Source organism: Entelurus aequoreus, linkage group LG16 (assembly GCF_033978785.1).
Source record: "Entelurus aequoreus isolate RoL-2023_Sb linkage group LG16, RoL_Eaeq_v1.1, whole genome shotgun sequence".
In the NCBI taxonomy this organism is placed as follows: Eukaryota; Metazoa; Chordata; class Actinopteri; order Syngnathiformes; family Syngnathidae; genus Entelurus; species Entelurus aequoreus.
In genome coordinates this window covers 44,727,116-44,753,361 of record NC_084746.1, presented here as the reverse complement: position 1 = coordinate 44,753,361, position 26,246 = coordinate 44,727,116, and the positions used below count along the sequence as shown (strand labels likewise).

At 41.0% G+C, this 26,246-nt stretch overlaps 1 long non-coding RNA gene across 1 annotated transcript in view; it reads left to right on the top strand.

Moving 5' to 3' along the window:
* LOC133631389 (uncharacterized) overlaps nucleotides 1-25,460 on the top strand; it is a 98,103-nt gene extending 72,643 nt beyond the window's left edge. Inside the window, exon 3 of the long non-coding RNA XR_009821459.1 lies at nucleotides 24,087-25,460. This is a non-coding gene — a long non-coding RNA (uncharacterized LOC133631389). The remainder of the gene's footprint in view (nucleotides 1-24,086) is intronic.
* Nucleotides 25,461-26,246: the final 786 nt, after the last annotated feature.

Here is a 26,246-nt window from a genome sequence, read left to right as displayed (position 1 = left end):
ATGAACAATGAAGACTGCAAAGAAGAAAGTTGTAGGTGGGATCGGTGTATTAGCGGCGGACTACAGCAACACAACCAGGAGGACTTTGAGGTGGATAGCAGACGCGCTAGCCGACGCTAGCCGCCGACCGCATCTGTGATCGGGTGAAGTCCTTCGTCGCTCCGTCGATCGCTGGAACGCAGGTGAGCACGGGTGTTGATGAGCAGATGAGGGCTGGCTGGCGTAGGTGGATAGCAAATGTTTTTAGCATAGCTCTGTGAGGTCCCGTTTCTAAGTTAGCTTCAATGGCGTCGTTAGCAACGGCATTGTTAACCTTCGCCAGGCTGGAAAGCATTAACCGTGTAGTTACATGTCCATGGTTTAATAGTATTGTTGATTTTCTGTCTATCCTTCCAGTCAGGGGCTTATTTCTTTTGTTTCTATATGCAGTTAAGCCCGATGCTATCACGTTAGCTCCGTAGCTAAAGTGTTTCGCCGATGTATTGTCGTGGAGATAAAAGTCACTGTGAATGTCCATTTCGCGTTCTCGACTCTCATTTTCAAGAGGATATAGTATCCGAGGCGGTTTGAAATACAAATCCATGATCCACAATAGAAAAAGGAGAGAGTGTGGAATCCAATGAGCCAGCTTGTACCTAAGTTGCGGTCAGAGCGAAAAAAGATGCGTCCTGCACTGCACTCTAGTCCTTCACTCTCACTTTCCTCATCCAAGAATCTTTCATCCTCGCTCAAATTAATGGGGTAATTGTCGCTTTCTCGGTACGAAACGCTCTCGCTGCTGGTGTAAACAATGGGGAAATGTGAGGACGTCACGCTACTTCCGGTACAGGCAAGGCTTTTTTATCAGCGACCAAAAGTTGCGAACTTTATCGTCAATGTTCTCTACTAAATCCTTTCAGCAAAAATATGGCAATATCGCGAAATGATAAAGTATGACACATAGAATGAACCTGCTATCCCGGTTTAAATAAGAACATTTCATTTTAGTAGGCCTTTAAAGACATTAAAAGAGCAGAGCTGATGCAACCAGCCACTTCTGCACACAGCCACAAAAGTAAAACAATAACAACAACAACAAAAAACCATTAACACTGTGGTGGCCTCTGCGGTGTTCCACGCTATCATTTGTTGGGGTGGGGGGAGCATGGCCAGAGACAGGAGCAGACCCAACAAAGCAACCAAGAGAGCCGACTCCACCCTCGGCCGCCCACCAACTCTCGGCCAGTGTCCAGTCTACATGGATGAGCGGGGATGCGTCTAAGGAGACCGAGGTGTCCGATACCTGCAAAAAAGCAACAATCATAAATAAATCTTTCAGCACATACACAATGTTGACATCTATAGTTATATTTTCATAAAAACGGGGAAAAACATGCTACTCGTAAAAAAGGTGCGTGCAACAACAACAAACACGGCTGCAGACGCGAAGTTAAATCATGAAATGCAACCTTACACGAGCAAAAACGATGTATATCTATCCAGGAGAATCTTGATACCAATTTCCTTGACCCACCCACACACAAAGAAGTTGTACACCTCCATACCTTTCCAAGTTTTCATCTGTTTTGTCGTGTAAAACGGCGTCTGGAGCACACTAGTTCGATATGTCTGAGAACGCGACCGACGTATAACACTTAATATCACTTAAAGGCCTACTGAAATGATTTTTTTTTATTTAAACGGGGATAGCAGATCTATTCTATGTGTCATACTTGATCATTTGGCGATATTGCCATATTTTTGCTGAAAGGATTTAGTATAGAACAACGACGATAAAGATCGCAACTTTTGGTATCTGATAAAAAAAGGCTTGCCCCTACCGGAAGTAGCGTGACGTAGTCAGTTGAACATATACGCAAAGTTCCCTATTGTTTACAATGATGGCCGCATGAAGTGAGAGAGATTCGGACCGAGAAAGCGACGATTTCCCCATTAATTTGAGCGAGGATGAAAGATTTTTAAATGAGGAAAGTGCAAGTGAAGGACTAGTGGGGAGTGGAAGATGCTGTGAGAGTCGGGGGTGACCTGATATTCAGCTGGGAATGACTACAACAGTAAATAAACACAAGACATATATATACTCTATTAGCCACAACACAACCAGGCTTATATTTAATATGCCACAAATTAATCCCGCATAAAAACACCTAGGTGTTTGTTATGCTAGCTCCTAGCTACTAGCTCGAGCTAGTTATAGCTCGAGCGGGTAATATGGACGGGATCCTGTATATATAACCCGCCAATACAATTCAAACACCTGCACAACACACACACTCACTCAGCCCAAACAACCGTTCACCTAACCCAAGGTTCATAAAGCTTATATATTTAATCAAAGTTACGTACATGACACGCACGTACGGGCAAGCAATCAAATGTTTGGAAGCGCGCGGGTGGGACCTGATATTCAGCTGGGAATGACTACAACAATAAATAAACACAAGACATATATATACTCTATTAGCCACAACACAACCAGGCTTATATTTAATATGCCACAAATTAATCCTAATGCTAGCTCCTAGCTCCTAGCTACTAGCTCGAGCTAGTTATAGCAAGCGATCAAATGTTTGGAAGCGCAGCTGTGTACTCACGTTATCGCAACTGTGTATCCAAATCAAAGTCCTCCTGGTAAGAGTCTCTGTTGTCCGAGTTCTTCCATCTTGACTGCATCTTTCGGGAATGTAAACAAAGAAGCGCCGGCTGTGTACTGTTGTTGCTGACTTCCCTCGCAAAATAGACACTTCGCACCGACAACTTTCTTCTTTGCTTGCTCAGCTTCTTTCTCCATAATGCAATGAACAAATTGCAACAGATTCACCAACACAGATGTCCAGAATACTGTGGAATAATGAGATGAAAACAGAGCTATTTCGTATTGACTTCAATGGTGTCCGAATACTTCCGTTTCAATGATTGACGTCACACGCATACGTCAACCCTCAGAGGCGTTTCGAACCGGAAGTTTAGCGGGAAATTTAAAATTGCACTTTATAAGTTAACCCGGCCGTATTGGCATGTGTTGCAATGTTAAGATTTCATCATTGATATATAAACTATCAGACTGCGTGGTCGGTAGTAGTGGCTTTCAGTAGGCCTTTAATATCACTCTACAAATCTTTTTTTAATAAAGTATAGGGATCTTTTCCATTGCAAAGTTAGATTTTTTGCAGGAAGATTTAAGTCTCTTTTGTACTCAGTTTGCGTGCTGCTTGCTATATACAACAGTCATCTGGGCCGGGTTGACCACCACTGGTTTTTACGTCCGGGAAGAAATCACTTGCCGGATTACGAGCATTAGCTGACGCAGGTAGCTCAGCTGGGCTGGTGCTTTTAGATTTGACAGTGGCATTTGGCACTGTTGACCCCAACATTTTAGCTTTCTCGTCTTGAGTCTTGTGCAGGTTTTGAAGACACTGTCCTGAAGTGGTCCAAGTCTTATCTGACGGAAAGGTCTTTCGCTATCCTTCTAAAAAGGATCTCTAACCTGTGCGGTACCCCAAGGATCACTTTTGGGCCTAGTTTTATTCTCCCTTTACATGCTGCCACTGGGATCAACTTAAATTATCATTATTTAAAAGAATATACTGTATAAAATCCATTTTCAATTCTTTGCAGGGGATGTGCAGATGTGTCCACATTTCAATTACAAAACTGACTCACCTAAAGCACTGTATCAGTTTCTACAGGAGGTAAAAGACTGGATATCCATTAATTTTCTTAATTAAAACAACAAAAAAACTAAGTCATTCTCTGGTCTGAACAGTGCCCTTTGGTCCATTAAGGTCCTACTGCCGCCCTTTTGCAAAAAGTATTGGTGTTTCTATTGATCTTTCTTGTTAAACTTTACAAGAAAAAAAGGTCAGTGGTAAAAATGGCCTTCTTCCAGCTCAGACTGCTTCAGAAGGTTAAATCACACCTGCCCATAAACCAGTTAGAAACAGCTGCGCATGCAATGATAACATCTCACTTCGACTACTGTAATTCTCTCTACTTGTCATTAATCAGTCCTCCAGTAGCCATTTACAACTGGTCCAAAATGCAGCCGCATGCCTGCTCATAGGGACGAGAAAATACGAGCACATCACTCCTGTACTGGTTTCTCTCCACTGGGTGCCTGTTGTTTTTAGAATTCAGTTTAAGATTGTAAATTTGTTTTTAAATCACTCAATGTGGGCTGGCTCCACCATATTTATCTGATTTACTCATTTTGCACATCAGAGCTCCAAGGTCATCTGACAAGTGCTTTTTAGAGTGCCCAAAGGTCAAGACTGAAGACCAGAGAAGACAAAGCTTTTGTGGTATTAGGCTCTAAAGTCTGGAACGCTCTCTTTCTGAGTCTCAGAGCTGCTATCTCCCTCAAGACTTTTAAACTTTCTATAAAAACACACCTATTTTCGCTGGCATTTAAACTAAACTAAGCTGGAAAAGTTATGGACATTTTAATGTTTTTATTTATACTTTTTACTACAGTATTTTCTGGGCGATATTTAAGCTGAACCCACACAAATTTAGAAGAAAACATATTTTTATATAATAGCTGCAGATATGTACCGGTATGGGAGATGTTTGTAAATGTTTATTTACATACCTTGGATGTGTCCAAACAGTGCCTGTAACACGGCAGTAAAATGGCTGATCAAACAAAACAGAACTCATTGTCTTGGACCCACCAGCTGTAGAAGCTAGCTCTCCAATTAGCTAAACAGACTATATAAGTCCACAGTGACATTTTGGTGAATTTCCAAAACTGAAACAATACAAAAAGAAAGCCATTGTAAGTTAATTAAAGTAACACAGACACGTGTAAACGTGTTAGCATATTCGCTAATGCTAACGATGCTAGATTGATTACATTTTGATGGCACATCCACATATGGATGAAAACACTCCTACAGGCATCACACATGGGATGGAAATATGAATTGATTTATTTGTACTATAAAACTTACAAACATTGCTTGGAGTAATGAATGAAGAATCTTTTCGAGCAGGAACACTATGGACGAATAAACACGAAACAGGAAGTACATTGTCAACCCGCAGCAGTGACCGAACTCGTCCAAAATATGGCACCATAGTATGAACAATAACATACATTTTTAGTGTCTGTCGGTGTAATATGAAAAGTATTTGTGTGTACAAAACATTATGGCCATTAGCGAAGGAAAATCCATAAATTAGCCGCACCGTTTCATAAACTGCAGGGATCAAAGCGTTGGAAAAAAGTAGTGGCTTATAGTCCAGAAACAATGAAAAAATAAAATAAATTAATCGTCTTATTTTATTTTATTTATAGTGCTTATTTATAGTGCGTAATTTGTTGGTTATGTGTTTTTAATCATTTTATTGATTGGTTTGTTTCGCTATGTTTTATATATAGAATAGTCTGTACTTATTGGGATTGTTATTCTTTTTTTTTGTACCTTTCTGTTTTTAATTTTTACAGCACTTTGGTGCAGGAGTCACTGTTTTTAAATTATTATTTAACGATATTTTGAGGATGAATAGTTCCCATACTTCAGAGCAGTTTCGCAAACTAATAATGGATAATATAGAGATGTACATGCTTCAAAGACATTTCAATCTGCTGCGTGATTACAGAGACAAACACGCTGCATGAGTGCTGGAACATCTCAATTATACAATAGTTCCCATAGCAAAAAGTCTCCTGCGGTGATCAGGTTGTGTTAAACTTCCACACGTCTCAACAAGAAAACTGAGTGTTTGACAGATTGGATGAAACCAAGTAATTCAATCTTGTTTCTGCTGGAGGCCAGCAGCTCAATTTCATAGATATAGAATACGTAGACCACTGCTTCTGTATTGTGGGTGACACAGGTGCAAAATTTGGACGAAAAGAAACATGTCCAGTGAACAATAAATGAATGCTGATTAAAGGCCTACTGAAAGCCACTACTACCGACCACGCAGTCTGATAGTTTATATATCAATGATGAAATCTTAACATTGCAACACATGCCAATACGGCCGGGTTAACTTATAAAGTGCAATTTTAAATTTCCCGGGAAATATCCGGCTGAAAACGTCTCGGTATGATGACGTTTGCGCGTGACGTCACGGATTGAACGGAAGTATTGGGACACTATTGTGTCCCAATACAAATAGCGTCTGTTTTCATCGAAAAATTCCACAGTATTCTGGACATCTGTGTTGGTGAATCTTTTGCAATTTGTTTAATGAACAATGGAGACTGCAAAGAAGAAAGCTGTAGGTGGGATCGGTGTATTAGCGGCCGGCTGCAGCAACACAACCAGGAGGACTTTTAGTTGGATAGCAGACGCGCTATCCAACGCTAGCCGCCGACCGCACCGATGATCGGGTGAAGTCCTTCGTCGCGCCGTCGATCGCTGGAACGCAGGTGAGCACGGGTCGTGATGAGCAGATGAGGGCTGGCGTAGGTGGAGAGCTAATGTTTTTAGCATAGCTCTGTCGAGGTCCCATAGCTAAGTTAGCTTCAATGGCGTCGTTAGCAACAGCATTGCTAGGCTTCACCAGGCTGGACAGCATTAACTGTGTGGTTACAGGTGCAGGGTTTGGTTCGGTGTCTCCTGATAGTAGAAGTAATAGTAGTAATAGTAGTAGGGGCATGTTTCTTATGTTTCTATCCGCAGTTAAGCACGATGCTATCACGTTAGCTCCGAAGCTAAAGTGCTTCACCGATGTATTGTCGTGGAGATAAAAGTCACTGTGAATGTCCATTTCGCGTTCTCGACTCTCATTTTCAAGAGAATATAGTATCCGAGGTGGTTTAAAATACAAATCCGTGATCCACAATAGAAAAAGGAGAGAGTGTGGAATCCAATGAGCCCTTGTACCTAAGTTACGGTCAGAGCGAAAAAAGATACACCCTGGCGTCCTGCACTGCACTCTAATCCTTCACTCTCACTTTCCTCATCCACGAATCTTTCATCCTCGCTCAAATTAATGGGGTAATAGTCGCTTTCTCGCTGCTGGTGTAAACAATGTGCAGATGTGAGGAGCTCTTCAAACTGTGACGTCACGCTACTTCCGGTACAGGCAAGGCTTTTTTATCAGCGACCAAAAGTTGCGAACTTTATCGTCGATGTTCCCTACTAAATCCTTTCAGCAAAAATATGGCAATATCGCGAAATGATCAAGTATGACACATAGAATGGACCTGCTATCCCCGTTTAAATAAGAACATTTAATTTCAGTAGGCCTTTAAAGATGGCAGACCTGCACAAGACTGGAGTGGACTACAATTGCGTCAACAAGAAACTTTGTGAGAACTACAAGAAACTACACAAGAACTACAAGTACAAGACACAAGTACATCATGACAAATACTACACAAAACTACAAGTACAAAACTATAAGTACTAAAAGTACAACAAAAAACTAGAAGAACACAACTGCAAGTACTATGAAAAACTACAAGTAAACTACACTTTTTGAAGAAATAACATTAGAGGGACTCCCGCGACTCGTAAATGGGACAAAACCAACATGTTTACTTGACTCGACATGTTGCTGCTACTTGATCTCAGCGCTGCTTTTGATACCGTCGATCTTAACAGTCTTTTAGCATGTATCAAAACAACACGTATTGGTATGTCAGACTTTCAAGGTTTCTCGTTGTTCCCTTTGGGTTGAGTTTTTTCTTGCCCTGGTGTAGGATCTGTTGTGGCTCATGCAGCCCTTTGAGACATCTGTGAGGGGGGCACAGGTCCGGTGGCCATGGATGAAGTGCTGGCTGTCCAGAGTGGGGACCCGGGGTGGACCGCTCGCCTGTGCATCGGTTGGGGACATCTCATAGCTGCTGACCCGTCTCCGCTCGGGATGGTCTCCTGCTGGCCCCACTATGGACTGGACTCTCACTATTATGTTGGATCCACTATGGACTGGACTTTCACAATATTATGGTAGACCCACTCGAAGTCCATTGCATCCGGTCTCCCCTAGATGGGGGCAGGGGGCGTCACCCACATCTGCGGTCCTCTCCAAGGTTTCTCATAGTCATTCACATTGACATCCCACGGGGTTGTGAGTTTTTCCTTGCCCTTATGTGGGCTCTGAACCGAGGATGTCGTTGTGGCTTGTGCAGCCCTTTGAGACACTTGTGATTTAGGGCTATATAAATAAACATTGATTGATTGATTGATTGATTGATTGACATGTAGGTGTGAAAATGCCAAAAAATTAACAATTTGAGAAATCAGACTAATGTAGTGCATTGAAACATAGTCAGTTATTCCGTCCGCGATTCCAATGACACGTAAATCTCTGATTCTGTTTACTTCCACATACCTTGTAACCGTAAGTGGGACAGTAAAAGGTGAACTCCGATTGGTTGTTGTCCCGGGTTTTTTTATGCATTACATGTACACTACCGTTCAAAAGTTTGGGGTCACCCAAACAATTTTGTGGAATAGCCTTCATTTCTAAGAACAAGAATAGACTGTCGAGTTTCAGCTGAAAGTTCTCTTTTTCTGGCCATTTTGAGCGTTTAATTGACCCCACAAATGTGATGCTCCAGAAACTCAATCTGCTCAAAGGAAGGTCAGTTTTGTAGCTTCTGTAACGAGCTAAACTGTTTTCAGATGTGTGAACATGATTGCACAAGGGTTTTCTAATCATCAATTAGCCCTCTGAGCCAATGAGCAAACACATTGTACCATTAGAACACTGGAGTGATAGTTGCTGGAAATGGGCCTCTATACACCTATGTAGATATTGCACCAAAAACCAGACATTTGCAGCTAGAATAGTCATTTACCACATTAGCAATGTATAGAGTGTATTTCTTTAAAGTTAAGACTAGTTTAAAGTTATCTTCATTGAAAAGTACAGTGCTTTTCCTTCAAAAATAAGGACATTTCAATGTGACCCCAAACTTTTGAACGGTAGTGTATGTATGCAAATTTTAGTAACATTAAGGATTATCTGAGCAAATTTATAAAACTAAACACGATTATTGCCATAACAGAAACATGGACCAACGCTGCAAAAGGAATGGCTTTCGAGCTGGATGGATAAGAACTCAATCACATCAACAGAAAGAACAAAAGCAGAGGAGGTGTGGCTGTATATGTGGACAAAGACTTCAACTCTAGGAAATGGACTAATACACATTTTCATGGACCCAAATATCAATACAACTGATCAAACATGTGATATAGAAAACAATTGTGATTACAATTTATCCATTCCTGTCATTAATGAATGTAAATATTATAATGAAGATCATTTTAATTCTACAATAGGTCCAATGAAGGACAAAACATTATCAATCATTCATTTCAACAGTCACAGTCTAAACTGCAATTTACAAATGAGTTTTTGAACACCATGTACAGTACAGGATTGTTTCCCATGATAACAAAACCAACAAGAATTACAGCACACAGTAAAACTGTTATTGACAACATTTTTACCAACACAAGGAATGATGAAAGACTATTAGTTGGGGGTATTTTTATGACGGATGTGAATGATCATGTTCTTGTATTTTGTGTTTATGAGAACCAATGTCTTACTGTAGTGCAAGACCCAACAGAGATATTTATAAGAAATGGATCAATAGAAGCATTAAACGCTTCCAGAGAAGACATAAAGAAACAAAAATGGGATGAAATGTACAAAGATGATGTGAATAATGCATACAACTCAATTATGAAAATATTGATTTAACTGTATGACAAGAACTGTAAAAACAATCAAAATTGGAGGTGAAATTAAATAACAAACATTGGATGACAAATGGGATGAGGACAAAAAATAATTTGTATAGAACATTTTAAAACCAGGGACCAAAAACACAGAAGAGACATGCAACAAATATAAAGAAACATTGATATGGATTATGAGAAGACATTAAAAAAATATTATAGTCAATTGTTAGACAAAAATAAAGACAACATAAACGGTTCAAGGGGAATATTTAACAGGGTTCTAAAGATGTTTATGACAAAGATGATGTAGTAAATGATTTTAATAATTTATTTGTAAACATCGGCCATGGCTAAACGAATGCCAAAAATTAAAGTTGATAATAAAATTGGAGAAACTATAATAGATAATATAAACAGTATTTTTCTTGATAAAGTAGTCAAGACTGAAATATTAAAAACTGTGAAGCAGTGTCCGTATAAGACCTCAAACCATTATGTAGACATGAATGTGAAAGGGATATTTCCATATATATATGAACATTGCTAAAGTAATACCACTGTGATGATCTGTCACTTCATTTCTGGTTGTGTTTTCTTGTTTAATGTTTATTTCCTGTCAGGGCTCGTATTTTTGTTCCATTTCCTGCATGTCTCCCTGAGCGCTCGTTTTCCTCACCTGTCCCTGATTGGCAGCCGGGCACACCTGGTTGCAGTTGCCAATCGGGCGGCTATTTAAGCCTGCCACGCCTGTTCCTCAGTGCTCGAGGATTAATGATGTTTGACAACCATTATATGCATGACTGCTTTTCATCTGTTTAAATATATTAAAATCATCTTACCTACGCGTCAATCTCCTGGTTCCTGCATCTTGGGGTCACAACTACTGCAGCCTTGCGGGTTCACGACAACCACTTTACAAAGATGGAAACAAACACAAGTACTCGAATCACAGACCAATATCACTGCTGCCACAGTTCTCAAATATCTTAGAGAAATTGTTTGCTTTCAGATTAAATACATTCATTAATAGATCTAACATTTTAAGTACTAGTCAATATGGGTTTCGTCCCAATGACTCAACAACAGCAATAATTGATTTGGAGGAAGAAATTTTAACTGCAATAGAAAAAAAGCAATATTTAGTAAGTGTTTTCGTAGATTTTCAAAAAGTGTTATTAGTTGTGGAGTACCACAAGGATCGGTCCTTTGACCAATACTTTTTCTCATGTATGTCAATGATTTCCAAACGGTTTAAGTATATTTTATTAGCGGACGACACAACCCTATTTTATTCAGGACAAAATAATACAGACGTGTTAGAGGTGGTTGAAAAGGAATCTATCAAAATTAAAAGATTGTTTGATGTAAATAGATTATCCTTTAATACTAGTAAAACAAAATGTATGATTTTTTTCAGTAGTAGAAAAAGTGTGGATGGCTCATTATACGTCGAAGGAGTTGAGATTCGAAGAACACGAGAGAGTTTTTGGGTGTTACGATTGATGAACACTTGTCATGGAAATCACATCTAAATGATACTAAGGCTAGAGTATCTAAAACAATTTCTGTTTTACACAAAGTGAAGGAATTGCTAAATTAAAAAGCATTGTATATTTTGTACAACTCACTGATTGTTCCATATCTAACACACTGTATTGAAGTGCAGGGTAGGGCCTGTAAAATATTTAAATCCAATCTACCTTCTGCTGAAACGATCCGTAAGAATCATTACTGGAAATGCATACAACTGACCCACAAACCCAATATTCAAACAGTTAAATGTATTAACATTTCATGAAGGTTAGAGTGTCCGCCCTGAGATCGGTAGGTTGTGAGTTCAAACCCCGGCCGAGTCATACCAAAGACTATAAAAATGGGACCCATTATCTCCTTGCTTGGCACTCAGCATCAAGGGTTGGAATTGGGGATTAAATCACCAAAAAAAAATACAAAAATTCCCGGGCGCAGCCACGGGCCACCGCTACTGCTCCCCTCACCTCCCAGGAGGTGATCAAGGGTGATGGGTCAAATGCAGAGAATAATTTTGCCACACCTCGTGTGTGTGTGACAATCATTGGTACTTTAACTTAACTTTTAACTTTAACTGGTAGAGTTTAATATCCTAAAATGACAACAATTCTACCAAACAACATTCAAAACAGATTTCTAAAAAGAGAAAGTAATTATAATCTGAAAGGAAGTGAGATCTTTAATACATTTAGATTTAGAACAGTGATTATGGAAGAAGTATTTCAATCAGAGGTGTTAGTTGATGGAACAAAGTTGATAGTGGAATAAAACAATGTAAATCTCTTTCTGTACTAAAAAAGAAAAATACAAAAATGATGATGATGAAAAGATATGACTGAGTAAAAGGATTTCTTCATTTTTGGTGTAATTGTTGTAAAATGAAAATATGGCTTTTGTCGTCGCCAACATTGAAAGTCGATTGTATTTGGGAGAATAGGGGGAAGATATACATTTTTAACTTATTTCCGCTACTTTTCATTCATAATTAACTTAGTTATTTTGATTGTTTTATTTGTATTCATATTACTTTGTTTGATTTTTTTAGGAATGAAATAAATAAATGAACTGAACTGAACTGATGGGCATGGTCGCACAGGGGTTAGTGTGTGTCCCTTACAATACAAAGGTCTTTGGTTCGATCCCCGGGCTCGGGGTCTTTCGCCTCGTGACTGCGTAGTTTCTCTCTGGGTACTCTGGTACTCTGGCTTCCTCCAAAGACACGCACCTGGGGATAGGTTGATTGGCAACACTAAAATTGGCCCCAGTGTGTGAACGTTGTCTGTGTTGGCCCTGCAATGAGGTGGCGACTTGTCTAGGGTGTACCCTGTCTACCGCCCAAATGCATCTGGGATAGGCTCTTCTCCCCTTACTCCCAAAAAAATGAAAAATCTAAATCATAAAAATCTTATACATTTTCATCTCTATACATGATATTATATTCACACATCTACTTTTATCTATAAGTACACTACAATAAGTACCGGAACTACAAGAAATGTCCTTGTACACCAAATACTAAATCACCATTTCTATTGGAATCAAATACTTAACCACCTCAATCTAAAACCAATGAGCCAATGACCTGTGTTTGATGTTTTATCTATGTTAGAATACATCTTGCATTAAAATGAAGTAGTGTTCATATCTTTGTAAGGCTAACATTATAAAATGATCAGGGAATCAAATACTTATGTTCTGCAGTGTACATAAGGCAAATAGTCTACAGTAGATGCTGCTGAGTAAATGTTTAAGAGGCTTCATAAAGGCCCGCCAGGACGCAAGCGAGTCGTTCATCTCAAATGTCATGCAAAGCTCCTTCATCGGAGTCTTGTAAAAATGCAGAGCTAGAAATGAACATAGTAGATCTTCTTTACACCTAAACAGTGCTAACGTATAGACGACAGCCCCGTGCAATTATGTGTGCACAGCTCAGCAATAACCAGCGCTACTGTTATATGATGTAATGCACTGCAATAAGTCCACTTTCCAATTAAAGGGCCAATTGGTCTCCAGGTGCTCGCATAAACTAATATGTTTGGAGACCATCGGCCGTCCTACAGCAGGCTTTACACTGCACGCTACTTCCTACACGTTTACGACACTTATACGTTTACTTAACGATCACTTTTAAGGCTAACCTTTGACATGACACGTTGGGGTACGCTGGGCTTGCCAAACCAAGTAAGAGACGAACAAAACCTCAGAAGGACCCAGAGTGTCCAGATGGTGGAAATCCACTAAAAAGCTACGAAGTGTTTTATGTTCCTGAAAAATAATTTGACAGTAATTTCCCATAATATCAATTAGTTTTTGAGTAATCAATAGATGACTAAATGTAATTAGAACGCCTCCCTTTCTATTGCCAGGCGTATTCTTCTTGGTGTGACGTCATCTACAGAACTGTAACCAATTTCCCTGCATAAACAGTGTAGATAAAGCCATGTAAAACTTTTATTTTTATCATTTAATTGCATTTTTTTGTCGCTCTGGTCCATGATGACACGATCAGGTGCTTATGAAATAGACAGAGGTGGCAGAGTCATGCAGACCTGAGGCCAAAAGCAGATCCTTTGTTCCAGCAAAACACGCTATTCTGTTTACAAGAGCCGTAGAGAACACCAACACAACCCTCTAAAGCAGTGGTTCTTAACCTGGGTTCGATTGAACCCTAGGGGTTAGGTGAGTCAGACTCAGGGGTTCGGCGGAGGTCAAGACACACCCGACTCATCGTGTAAATAAAAACTTCTCCCTAATGGCGTATTATGGATACCCCCAAACAATGTTCCATCTGGTTTGCAGGTGTGTAATTTGTTGTGAGTTCATACACTGTGTTGGTTTTGTTCTTTGAACAAGGTGATGTTCATGCATGGTTCATTTTGTGCACCAGTAAAAAAACATATAACTTTATCTTGAATTTGAAAAAAAAACAACATTTTTTTTTTCACTAAAGAAGGGTTCGGTGAATGCGCATATGAAACTGGTGGGGTATGGTACCTCCAACAAGGTTAAGAACCACTGCTCTAAAGAGAGACAGCAGGTCTCCTCTCACCCGGCAGTGAGTGGTCTATGAGGGTCGACCCTGGAGAAGCAAATACAATTGCCCCGGGAGATTCTAGAAACAAATCTACGGCCAGAAACTGATTGTGTGATCAGAGTCACGCAAAATCCTCATGCTGGTGGAACTCACTGTCCCATGGAAGTAGGGTAAGGGGGCCGCGAACAAGCGGAAGCACTCCAAGTATGCTGACTTGGCAGCAGAGTGCATGGAGGCTGGCTGTAAAACTTACATGCAACCTGTCAAAGTGGAATGTAGGGGCTTCGTTGGGTCCTCAACCATCCGCCTACTCTGCGACATTGGCTGCGTAGGAGCAGCGTATCGAAAAGCCATTAAAGAACTGGCTGAGGAGGCAGAGAAGGGAAGGAGGAAACAGAGGAGTTGGGGGCTGAACAACAGCAAGGGTGGCAAGGATCACTCCGCCATCATGAGATGTACTGGGGCTCACCCCAGCTGATGACCCGGTTAGTCCCACAGATGTGTTCAGAGGAACACACTTGCACTAAGGCACCGGTGGAGGTGCGTCAGGCAGCAATGCCCAGCAGGTAGACCATCAACCTGTATTTTCTTGAGTTTTGTGTCATGACCTTTAATGACATTATTTTATTTCCCTGTGTTTTGTGTTTCTGTGTCATTGCTAGGGATGATGCTCGAAACCGGTTTTCCCGGTTGTTCGATAAGAAAAGAACCGAGTCCTCGGACTAGAATCCCTTTTTGAGAACCGGTACCCGTTATCGAGACCACTATAGTAAAGAAAAAGAGTTGGTTCTTTATCCGAATCACTTGGAACGAATCCCGTCCCGACAAGGAATGCCCCGTGTGACATCACAAGAAATGACGTCACGTAGCTCAGTCATTTGTCACGGTGGGGTGCACCGTGCTGCGGTTCGTTCCTGGGACGCAAAACTGACGGCTCCGGGCGAAAGCGTGCAGGTAGGAGATGATTTATTTCTCATAAATCATACACATTACAACAGACAGGAACGAAACAAAAGGAAAGCGTGCCGTTCGCACGAGAAGCTAAAGCAAAAACGTACTTAGCACAGGAATACTAGAAGCTAAGGTAACTTAGCACAGGAATCATGAGCTCGAAAACCGGAATGCCAACGTAACTGTTGCAAATGCAAACAATGAAGCCACGACGAGTGACCGGAAAAGGCAGGCTTAAATAGAGTCTCTGATGAGCAACAGGTGCGCGGACAAGGCAGGTGAACATCATAAGTAACCATGGTGCCTAAAACAAACCCCCAAAGTGCACAAAACAACTAAGGAAGTCCAAAACTAACAGAACATAACTAAACAAAACATGATCCGACCACATCATAATACATCACAGTTTCATATCATTTCACTTTACAGGAGTAGGAAGAAATAAAGCTTATTTAATCCTAACCCTTTCCCACTTCATAGCGTTTACAAATATACACATCATTTACTGACCTTTTTATGATAAAATATCTGTGAATAAGTATATACAACAGTTTTGTAAAATGTAATTAATTAATTCTGTCATTATTAATATACTGAGATGAAGAATATCTTATTTTCAATAAGGTTGAAAGTATTTCTCATAATTCTTCTTCTTTGCACTTTGTAAGCACTATTCATTTGAACAACCTCTTAAAGTCAATCATATCAGTACAATGTTTAACTTCTTTACTTAATCCATTCCATCATTTAATTCCACATCATGTTAGCTGTTTGCAATTTTACCAAATCATCAAACTTTAATATTTTTGACTCAATAAATAAAGTGTTTGTATGTTCTCTATATCCAACATTATGTATCAGTCTAATTCATTTTTTTTGTAACACGGTTAACGAATATAGCGCACATTTGTAGTTATTTCCCCACATTTCTGCACAATACCTCAGATATGGTAATACTATAGTAGCGAGCAGTAGAGAATGTGAAGTGATTTGTTAAACCAAATATTGTGTTTTTTTCCATACACAACAACCTATCTGGACTCGATAAGAGAATCGATAAGGAATCGGTTCGATAAGAGGATTCGATAATAGGCTCGAACTCGATCATTTCTTATCAGACATCATCCCTAGTCATTGCTCCTTCTTCCTGTGTGCTTCCTCTGCCACATAACAGCCTGTCTGGGGCGCTGATTAACACACCTGTCTCTGGTAATTAGGAGACTCACCTGTGGACAATCACTGATTACAGGGATACATTTGCCAGCGCCGCTTCTCAGACAGTGCTGAAGCAATGCTGAGTGCACACCTTAGTTGTGGAGTGCATGTTTTGTATTTATTTTCCTGCTTATTGCTATCTTTTGCATTTTCACCTGAGGTTGACTGTGTGTCCAACGCTGATGCTCTTGGTTTTTGGTACCTAATAGAGCAGGGGTGGGCAATTAATTTTTACCGGGGGCCGCATGAGCAACCCGAGCACTGCTGGAGGGCCACATCGACAATATTTCAATTAAATTTTGCTTAATATTATTTTTGATATATACATTAAGATAAATAATAATAATAATAATAATACTTTCATTTAACCTAACTTAACTTTATACCAAAATCACTGCGTTTGGAAATCATTTGTACCCTTTCAGAGATCACATTTAGTTCCCCTTAAAACATCCTCATGTTGCACAATGAAATGTAAGCATAGGATAAAGTGTGCATTCCTGTAACTTTCTCTAGTAACAGCATTCCATGATTAATATAAATAAATTAACATTAATTATAAATGACAGTAAAATAAGCACACATATGACTGAGGAGTCATAGTGTAACTTTGTGTGGTGTTTGAGTTGTCCGACTTTTTGTGTGGCCATAAACGCACCAGTGGTTTAGTGGTATGCGTGTTGGTGACAGATGACAAGTTGGTTTTGGCCTGGTTTGTACGGCAGAAAATGACTACTTTTTCAAGATAGAAGTGTTTTATTCATGTTTTTGGTGTGGTTATGGCCGAATATAAACAGTTTTACTCAATAAAGTGATCGATATAATTCCTGGCCTCGAAGCATCTCGATAGACGTTACAATAATTGAACGGTGTTCAATTGAACGGTGTTGACGAACACCGTTAGGGCCGCTTGTTGTCACTGTCACTCAAAGTTGCATTGCAAAATTACACAGAGTAAATGTGTTTATTTTGTTTAGAATTCAGATGGGATTTGATTTGGTGCGCGGCATATATTTGCTGTGCGCAGAGGACGCTTGAGCAGTGCGCAATTGCGCAGGCGCACACCTTAGAGGGAACGTTGCTTGGCAGTCCATATCTTGTTGAAAACACGCCATTCGTCATCAACTTTTCTCTTTTTAGCGTCTCGGGTGTAAACCGTGCATCACTCGTCGCTGTGCACCTTCACTCGCAGGTTACACACGGACATACGCCCATAAATAACACTTTTCAAAATAAAAGCAGCACAGTTGTATTGCGCGCACGACAAAGATGTTTTTTCAACTTTATTTTGTCATTTGTGATTGCAGCTGTTCACATTCACTCACAATCACACACGAGCATACGTCCACACGGAAGTAATACAAATAACGCTTTTCGAAACAAAAGCAGCACCGTTGTATTGCACACTCGACATAGATACTTGTCTAATTTGTTTTGTAATTTATGATTGGCCTCACGCGGGTTGGACAGGGACGCACAAAGGGCCGGGTGTGGCCCGCGGGCCGCAGAATGCCCAGGTTTGTAATAGAGGGATCTTCTGGTTGCACACTGCCTGAATTTTGACTTTTCTGCGTCCGGGATCCCGCTCACAACTTCAACTATGTACCATCGTTTTGCTATGGCTAACCATAACAACTAAAGTTTCCTTAAAGGCCTACTGAAAGCCACTACTACCGACCACGCAGTCTGATAGTTTATATATCAATGATGAAATCTTAACATTGCAACACATGCCAATACGGCCGGGTTAACTTATAAAGTGACATTTTAAAATTCCCGGGAAATATCCGGCTGAAACATCGCGGTATGATGACGTATGCGCGTGACGAAGTCCGAGTAACGGAAGTTCTGGTACCCCGTAGAATCCTATACAAAAAGCTCTGTTTTCATTTCATAATTCCACAGTATTCTGGACATCTTTTGCAATTTTTTTAATGAACAATGAAGGCTGCAAAGAAGACAGTTGTAGGTGGGATCAGTGTATTAGCAGCGGACTACAGCAACACAACCAGGAGGACTTTGTTGGAGCGCTAGCCGCGCTAGCCGCCGACTTCACCTTGACTTCCTACGTCTCCGGGCCGCCAAACGCATCGGGTGAAGTCCTTCGTCCTTCTGCCGATCGCTGGAACGCAGGTGAGCACGGGTGTTGATGAGCAAATGAGGGCTGGCTGGCGTAGGTGGAGAGCTAATGTTTTTAGCATAGCTCTGTGCAGTCCGGTTGCTAAGTTAGCTTCAATGGCGTCGTTAGCACAGCATTGTTAACCTTCGCCAGCCTGGAAAGCATTAACCGTGTATTTACATGTCCACGGTTTAATAGTATTGTTGATTTTCTATCTATACTTCCAGTCAGGGGTTTATTTCTTTTGTTTCTATATGCAGTTAAAGCAAGATGCTATCACGTTAGCTCGTAGCTAAAGCATTTCGCCGATGTATTGTCGTGGAGATAAAAGGCACTGAATGTCCATTTCGCGTTCTCGACTCTCATTTTCAAGAGGATATAGTATCCGAGGTGGTTTAAAATACAAATCTGTGATCTACAATAGAAAAAGGAGAGTGTGGAATCCAATGAGCCAGCTTGTACCTAAGTTATGGTCAGAGCGAAAAAAGATACGTCCATCGCTGCCTCTCAAGTCCTTCACTGTAACGTTCCTCATCTACGAATCTTTCATCCTCGCTCAAATTAATGGGGTAATCATCACTTTCTCGGTCCGAATCTCTCTCGCTCCATTGTAAACAACGGGGAATTGTGAGGAATACTAGCTCCTGTGACGTCACGCTACTTCCGGTACAGGCAAGGCTTTTTTTTTTATCAGCGAGCAAAAGTTGCGAACTTTATCGTCGATTTTCTCTACTAAATCCTTTCAGCAAAAATATGGCAATATCGCAAAATGATCAAGTATGACACATAGAATGGATCTGCTATTCCCGTTTAAATAAAGAAAAATCATTTCAGTAGGCCTTTAACATTCCTCACAAATCATGTTAGGTGTATTTAAAGGATGATGACACAATGTTTTTCAGTGCACTCGCATGTGTGCAGTCAGACTGTGTTTTTGGAGTAGCAGTGTTTCCCAATGAGAATCATGCGATGAAGTGACTCATCCAATGAAACTTTGATATGATTAACTCATCTGTCATGATGTCATGGAGTGGCCCACTGAATTTACACACTACTGCTCTATAAAGATCTCCCAGGACACACACGGTGGCAGAAAAATCATATTTTAACGCACACACACACACATGGGATGATGTCACGGTGCACACTTTAGCTCCTCTCCAGGCGAGGCCAAGTGCAAATGAGTGTGAACGCGGCAAAGCTAAGTGGCTTTGTCAAACTGCAGCTGGGAGCAATACGAGCGCTAACAACATCATTGCAGTAATGTGCCATCAAGAGACACTTCGCGTTAGCGCTCATCTCCTTATCCTCAGGACAACGATTAGCCATAGCGTTCATTCTTTAGCGTTTAAAATGCTAAATAATTAGCATTAAGACAATTTGAACCATGCTACTGGGATAATTACCGAAAGCTGCTTCTGAGGCAGCCTAAGCTGCTAAACTTCATCGTTCAATGGCTCAGCTCTCATTTTTTCACCATTTCAAAACAGTTTGTACTAAAGGAATCTATCAGAATGAGCTTTATATCGACAACGCCAGCTGGAGGGTTACTTTCGACCTCGTCATCATGACAATCACATGAGTTCCCTGCTGCTTGAGGATGGTGCTGACACAGTGGTCTCATTCAAAAGGAAGGTACAGTGTCATGTTTGTTGGGATATTGTTGCTCAATGTTCTACACTGAAGTTTAAGGCACAAAATAACTCAAACAGTCATGGGGGAGGCCAATCGGAGGGAAAGGGGGTATTTGGCCAAGCGCTGCTGATTCTCTGCGTGAATGCCCGCTGCAAAGAAACGGCTCCACTTTGTGAATGTTCTGATTGTTCGTGACTGGGTGGGGGGACGGGACTAAGGGATGTCTGAGGGGGGTGCAAAAAACTTCTAGAGCTTCTTTCTTTCTTCATCTCTTGTCTTATCTTCCCTTTCCTGGCAGAACACAGTCACCCAGCACTCCAAGAATGCTTCTATTCACCGAACATGGAAGTCGTGTCTGCCCTGAGAGTGTGCAGGCGCCGGATGGGGGGGCACGGAACATGGGGGGCGGGGAGGACGCTGCACTTTCAGAGACGGAAGAATGTACAGTATGTGGACAAACAAAATGTCATGTGGAATAAAGGCTTCACACAATGTGACGTGGACACCGAGACTTGATTTGGAAGACATCACTAAAGTACTAAAAATACAACAAAAAAAAGTAAACAACAGTTCAGGAGTGATGTAGATCATATAATGTAACCTGGAATAGAATGTGAGGGTGCAGTAGGGATTCAAAGACGCAGTCTGGACAGATGGAAAGAAGTGCGATGTGTTAAACATTATGTGATGGGCATTCAAATGCGCATTCATCTGTGCGCCTCTAAGCGTGCATTGGCGCACGTCACTCCTGCAGCAGCTACGCCGGTGCACAGCTGGAATCAATCAGCAATCTGCACACCTGAAGCTGATGAGACGCCGGGCTTCTTAAAGGCCTACTGAAAGCCACTACTACCGACCACGCAGTCTGATAGTTTATATATCAGTGATGAAATCTTAACATTGCAACACATGCCAATACGGCCGGGTTAACTTATAAAGTGTAAGTTTAAAGGCCTACTGAAACCCACTACTAACGACCACGCAGTCTGATAGTTTATATATCAATGATGAAATCTTAACATTATAACACATGCCAATACGGCCGGGTTAACTTATAAAGTGACATTTTAAATTTGCCGCTAAACTTCCGGTTCGAAACGCCTCTGAGGATGACGTATGCGCGTGACGTAGCCCGGGGAACAGGGGTATGCCTTCCACATTGAAGCCAATACGAAAAAGCTCTGTTTTCATTTCATAATTCCACAGTATTCTGGACATCTGTGTTCGTGAATCTGTTGCAATCATGTTCATTGCATTATGGAGAAGGAAGCTGAGCAAGCAAAGAAGAAAGTTGTCGGTGCGAAATGGACGTATTTTTCGAACGTAGTCAGCAACAACAGTACACAGCCGGCGCTTCTTTGTTTACATTCCCGAAAGATGCAGTCAAGATGGAAGAACTCGGATAACAGAGACTCTAACCAGGAGGACTTTTGACTTCGATACACAGACGCCTGTAGAGAACTGGGACAACACAGACTCTTACCAGGATTACTTTGATTTGGATGACAAAGACGCAGACATGCTTCTGTGAGTATGCAGCTTTGGCTTCTAAACATTTGATCGCTTGACCGTATGTGCGCAACTTTTTTTTGCGTATGTACGTAACTTTTTTTAAATATATAAGCTTTATGAACCTTGGGTTAGGTGAACGGTCTTTTGGGCTGAGTGATTGTGTGTGTTGATCAGGTGTTTGAATTGTATTGGCGTGTTCTATGGAGCTAGGAGCTAGCATAGGAGCTAGGAGCTAGCATAACAAACACGCAGGTGTTTTTATGCAGGATTAATTTGTGGCATATTAAATATAAGCCTGGTTGTGTTGTGGCTAATAGAGTAAATATATGTCTTGTGTTTATTTACTGTTTTAGTCATCCCCAGCTGAATACCAGGTACCGTGAGTATGCAGCCTTGGTTGCTAAACATTTGATAGCTTGACCGTACGTGCGCGTCACGTACGTAACTTTTTAAAAATATATGAGCTTTATGAACCTTGGGTTAGGTGAACGGTCTTTTGGGCTGAGTGATTGTGTGTGTTGATCAGGTGTTTGAATTGTATTGGCGTGTTCTATGGAGCTAGGAGCTAGCAGAGGAGCTAGGAGCTAGCATAACAAACACGTAGGTGTTTTTATGCAGGATTAATTTGTGGCATATTAAATATAAGCCTGGTTGTGTTGTGGCTAATAGAGTATATATATGTCTTGTGTTTATTTACTGTTGTAGTCATTCCCAGCTGAATATCAGGTCACCCCCGGCTCTCACAGCATCTTCCCTATCTGAATAGCTTCAACTCCCCACTAGTCCTTCACTTGCACTTTACTCATCCACAAATCTTTCATCCTCGCTCAAATTAATGGGGAAATTGTCGCTTTCTCGGTCCGAATCTCTCTCACTTCATGCGGCCATCATTGTAAACAATAGGGAACTTTGCGTATATGTTCAACTGACTACGTCACGCTACTTCCGGTAGGTGCAAGCCTTTTTTTTATCAGATACCAAAAGTTACAATCTTTATCGTCGTTGTTCTATACTAAATCCTTTCAGCAAAAATATGGCAATATCGCGAAATGATCAAGTATGACACATAGAATAGATCTGCTATCCCCGTTTAAATAAAAAAAAATCATTTCAGTAGGCCTTTAAATTTCCCGGGAAACTTCCGCTTGAAAACGTCTATGTATGATGACGTTTGCGCGTGACGTCAATGGTTGAAGCGGAAGTATTCGGACACCATTGTATCCCAATACAAACAGCTCTGTTTTCATCGCAAAAGTCCACAGTATTCTGGACATCTGTGTTGGTGAATCTTTTGCAATTTGTTTAATGAACAATGAAGACTGCAAAGAAGAAAGCTGTAGGTGGGATCGGTGTATTAGCGGCCGGCTGCAGCAACACAACCAGGAGGACTTTGAGTTGGATAGCAGACGCGCTATCCGACGCTAGCCGCCGACCGCATCGATGATCGGGTGAAGTCCTTCGTCGCGCCGTCGATCGCTGGAACGCAGGTGAGCACGGGTGTTGATGGGCAGATGAGGGCTGGCGTAGGTGGAGCGCTAATGTTTTTATCATAGCTCTGACGAGGCCCTGTAGCTAAGTTAGCTTCAATGGCGTTGTTAGCAACAGCATTGCTAGGCTTCGACAGGCGGCACAGCATTAACCGTGTAGTTACAGGTCCAGTGTTTGGTTCGGTGTCTCCTGATAGTAGTATTGTTGATCTTCTGTCTATCCTTCCAGTCAGGGGCTTATTTATTTTGTTTCTATCTGCATTTAAGCACGATGCTATCACGTTAGCTCCGTAGCTAAAGTGCTTTACCGATTTATTTTCGTGGAGATAAAAGTCACTGTGAATGTCCATTTCGCGTTCTCGATTCTCATTTTCAAGAGGATATAGTATCCGAGGTGGTTTAAAATACAAATCCGTGATCCACAATAGAAAAAGGAGAAAGTGTGGAATCCAATGAACCCTTGTACCTAAGTTACGGCCTGCACTGCACTCTAGTCCTTCACTCTCACGTACCTCATCCACAAATCTTTCATCCTCGCTCAAATTAATGGGGTAATTGTCGCTTTCTCGTTCCGAATCGCTCTCGCTGCTGGTGTAAACAATGGGGAGATGTGAGGAGCCCTTCAACCTGCGACGTCACGCTACTTCCGGTACAGGCAAGGTTTTTTTTTATCAGCGACCAAAAGTCGATGTTCTCTACTAAATCCTTTCAGCAAAAATATGGCAATATCGCGAAATGATCAAGTATGACACATAGAATGGATCTGCTATCCCCGTTGAAATAAAAACAATTCATTTCAGTAGGCCTTTAAGCCAGAGCAAACCTGCGTTCCGGGCCAGAACGTAGTTACCTGTTCCGTACAGTAAGCCGACCTATGTGCATTCTCGCTCTCCGTGTTTCCCCACCTCTGTGCTCATTGTGTGTTGTCCTGTGTCTTGTTCCCACAGACCCTCTTCGCTCCCCGGATTCAAGATGTGTGTCTTGTCTCCCTTGGTTCCCTCTGGTCTTTTTGCTGCCTTCCTGTATCTCAACCTCTCGCCTGGACACGGACTCTGACGCCTCGCTACTGCCCTTGACTTAACGCCTGCCCACGGACCTTCGAGCTTTGCCTTGCCCTTCCTGGACTTCCGCCTCTCACTCAACACGCACCTTCAACAACTCCCAGTAATACTCAGACGTCACACCATACACATTTTGGACTAGTTACACGCCTCATTTCATATTGTATATATAATAAATAGAGCTAAACGACGTCCTTGCTTCTGTGCCGTCTTCTTCCCCCGCTGTCACGCCTAATAAAGCGTTTAAAGATAAAAAATGCAATCTGGGATATTGTATGTGATGAATGGGGGGAATCATGCAATGTGGATAAAAGCTGTGATGTATACAAAAGTTGACATTCGTAATAAAGTATTTACAGCTTGCATTTGGCATGAGGTGAAACAAAATTGACAACACCATTTTATGAACAATACATTATGTCATAAGGATTACTAGGATGTGTTGGAGGATTAAGGGGTCCAAGGTGGAACACGGCAAATCATGTGGAATACAAGCTAAAATCTGGAATAAGGGGTGTCATGTGAAACCAATTATGGAAGCAATGCTGAATAAAAAATGACAAACGGAGGATGCCCCATCTTAAAACTAATTTGTATTCGCTAGCCTTTAAATAGACCACCCTTTTAGACCAGTTGATCTGCCGTCTCTTTTCTGCTCTGCCCCCCTCTCCTGTGTGGAGAGGTTATTAGGTGACCACAGATGAGGCGCTACCTGTCCAAAGTCAGGACCCGGGGTGGACCACTCATCTGTGCATCAGTTGGGGACGTCTCTACGCTGATGACCTGTCTCCACTCAAGATGATCCCCTGCTGACCCCACTATGGACTGGACTCTCACACTATTAACTAGATCCACTCGAGATCCATTGCACCGGTTGCCCGGGGGTGAGGGGGGGTCCCCACATCTGCGGTCCCCTCCAAGGTTTCTCATTGTATCCCATTGGGTTGAGTTTTTTTCTTGCCCTGATGTGGGATCTGAGCCGAGGATGTCGTAGTGGCTTGTGCAGCCCTTTGAGACACTTGTGATTACGGGCTATATAAATAAACTTGGATTGATTGATTGATTGATTGATTGAATGCAGACTAAAGGATGTAATATTGACAAAATTATGCAATGTCGAATAAAGGATGTAAAATGGACAGAAGGATGACATCGAGTAAGGGATGCAAAATGGACAAAAGGACACTAAAGGACGTAATATTGACATAATGATGTGTGTGACAAAATGGTGTAATATGGAATAAAGGATGTAATGTGAAATAAAGGATGTCATATTGACAAAATGATGTAATCGTGGGTTAAATGATGTAAAATGGACAGAAGGATGTAATGTGGATGAAAGTAGAGATGTCCGATAATATCGGCCTGCCGATATTATCGGCCGATAAATGCGTTAAAATGTAATATCGGAAATTATCGGTATCGTTTTTTTTGTTTTTTTTTTATTTTATTTTATTTTATTTTTTATTAAATCAACATAAAAAACCACAAGATACACTTACAATTAGTGCACCAATCCAAAAAAACTTCCTCCCCCATTTACACTCATTCACACAAAAGGGTTTCTTTCTGTTATTAATATTCTGGTTCCGACATTATATATCAATATATATCAATACAGTCTGCAAGGGATACAGTCCGTAAGCACACATGATTGTGCGTGCTGCTGGTCCACTAATAGTACTAACCTTTAACAGTTAATTTTACTCATTTTCATTAATTACTAGTTTCAATGTAACTGTCTTTATATTGTTTTACTTTCTTTTTTATTCAAGAAAATGTTTTTAATTTATTTATCTTATTTTATTATTATTATTTTTTTTTTAAAAGGACCTTATCTTCACCATACCTGGTTGTCCAAATTAGGCATAATAATGTGTTAATTCCACGACTGTATATATCGGTTGATATCGGTATCGGTTGATATCGGTATCGGTAATTAAAGAGTTGGACAATATCGGAATTTCGGATATCGGCAAAAAGCCATTATCGGACATCCCTAGATGAAAGGATGTACTATTGACCAAAGGATGTAATGTGAGCTGA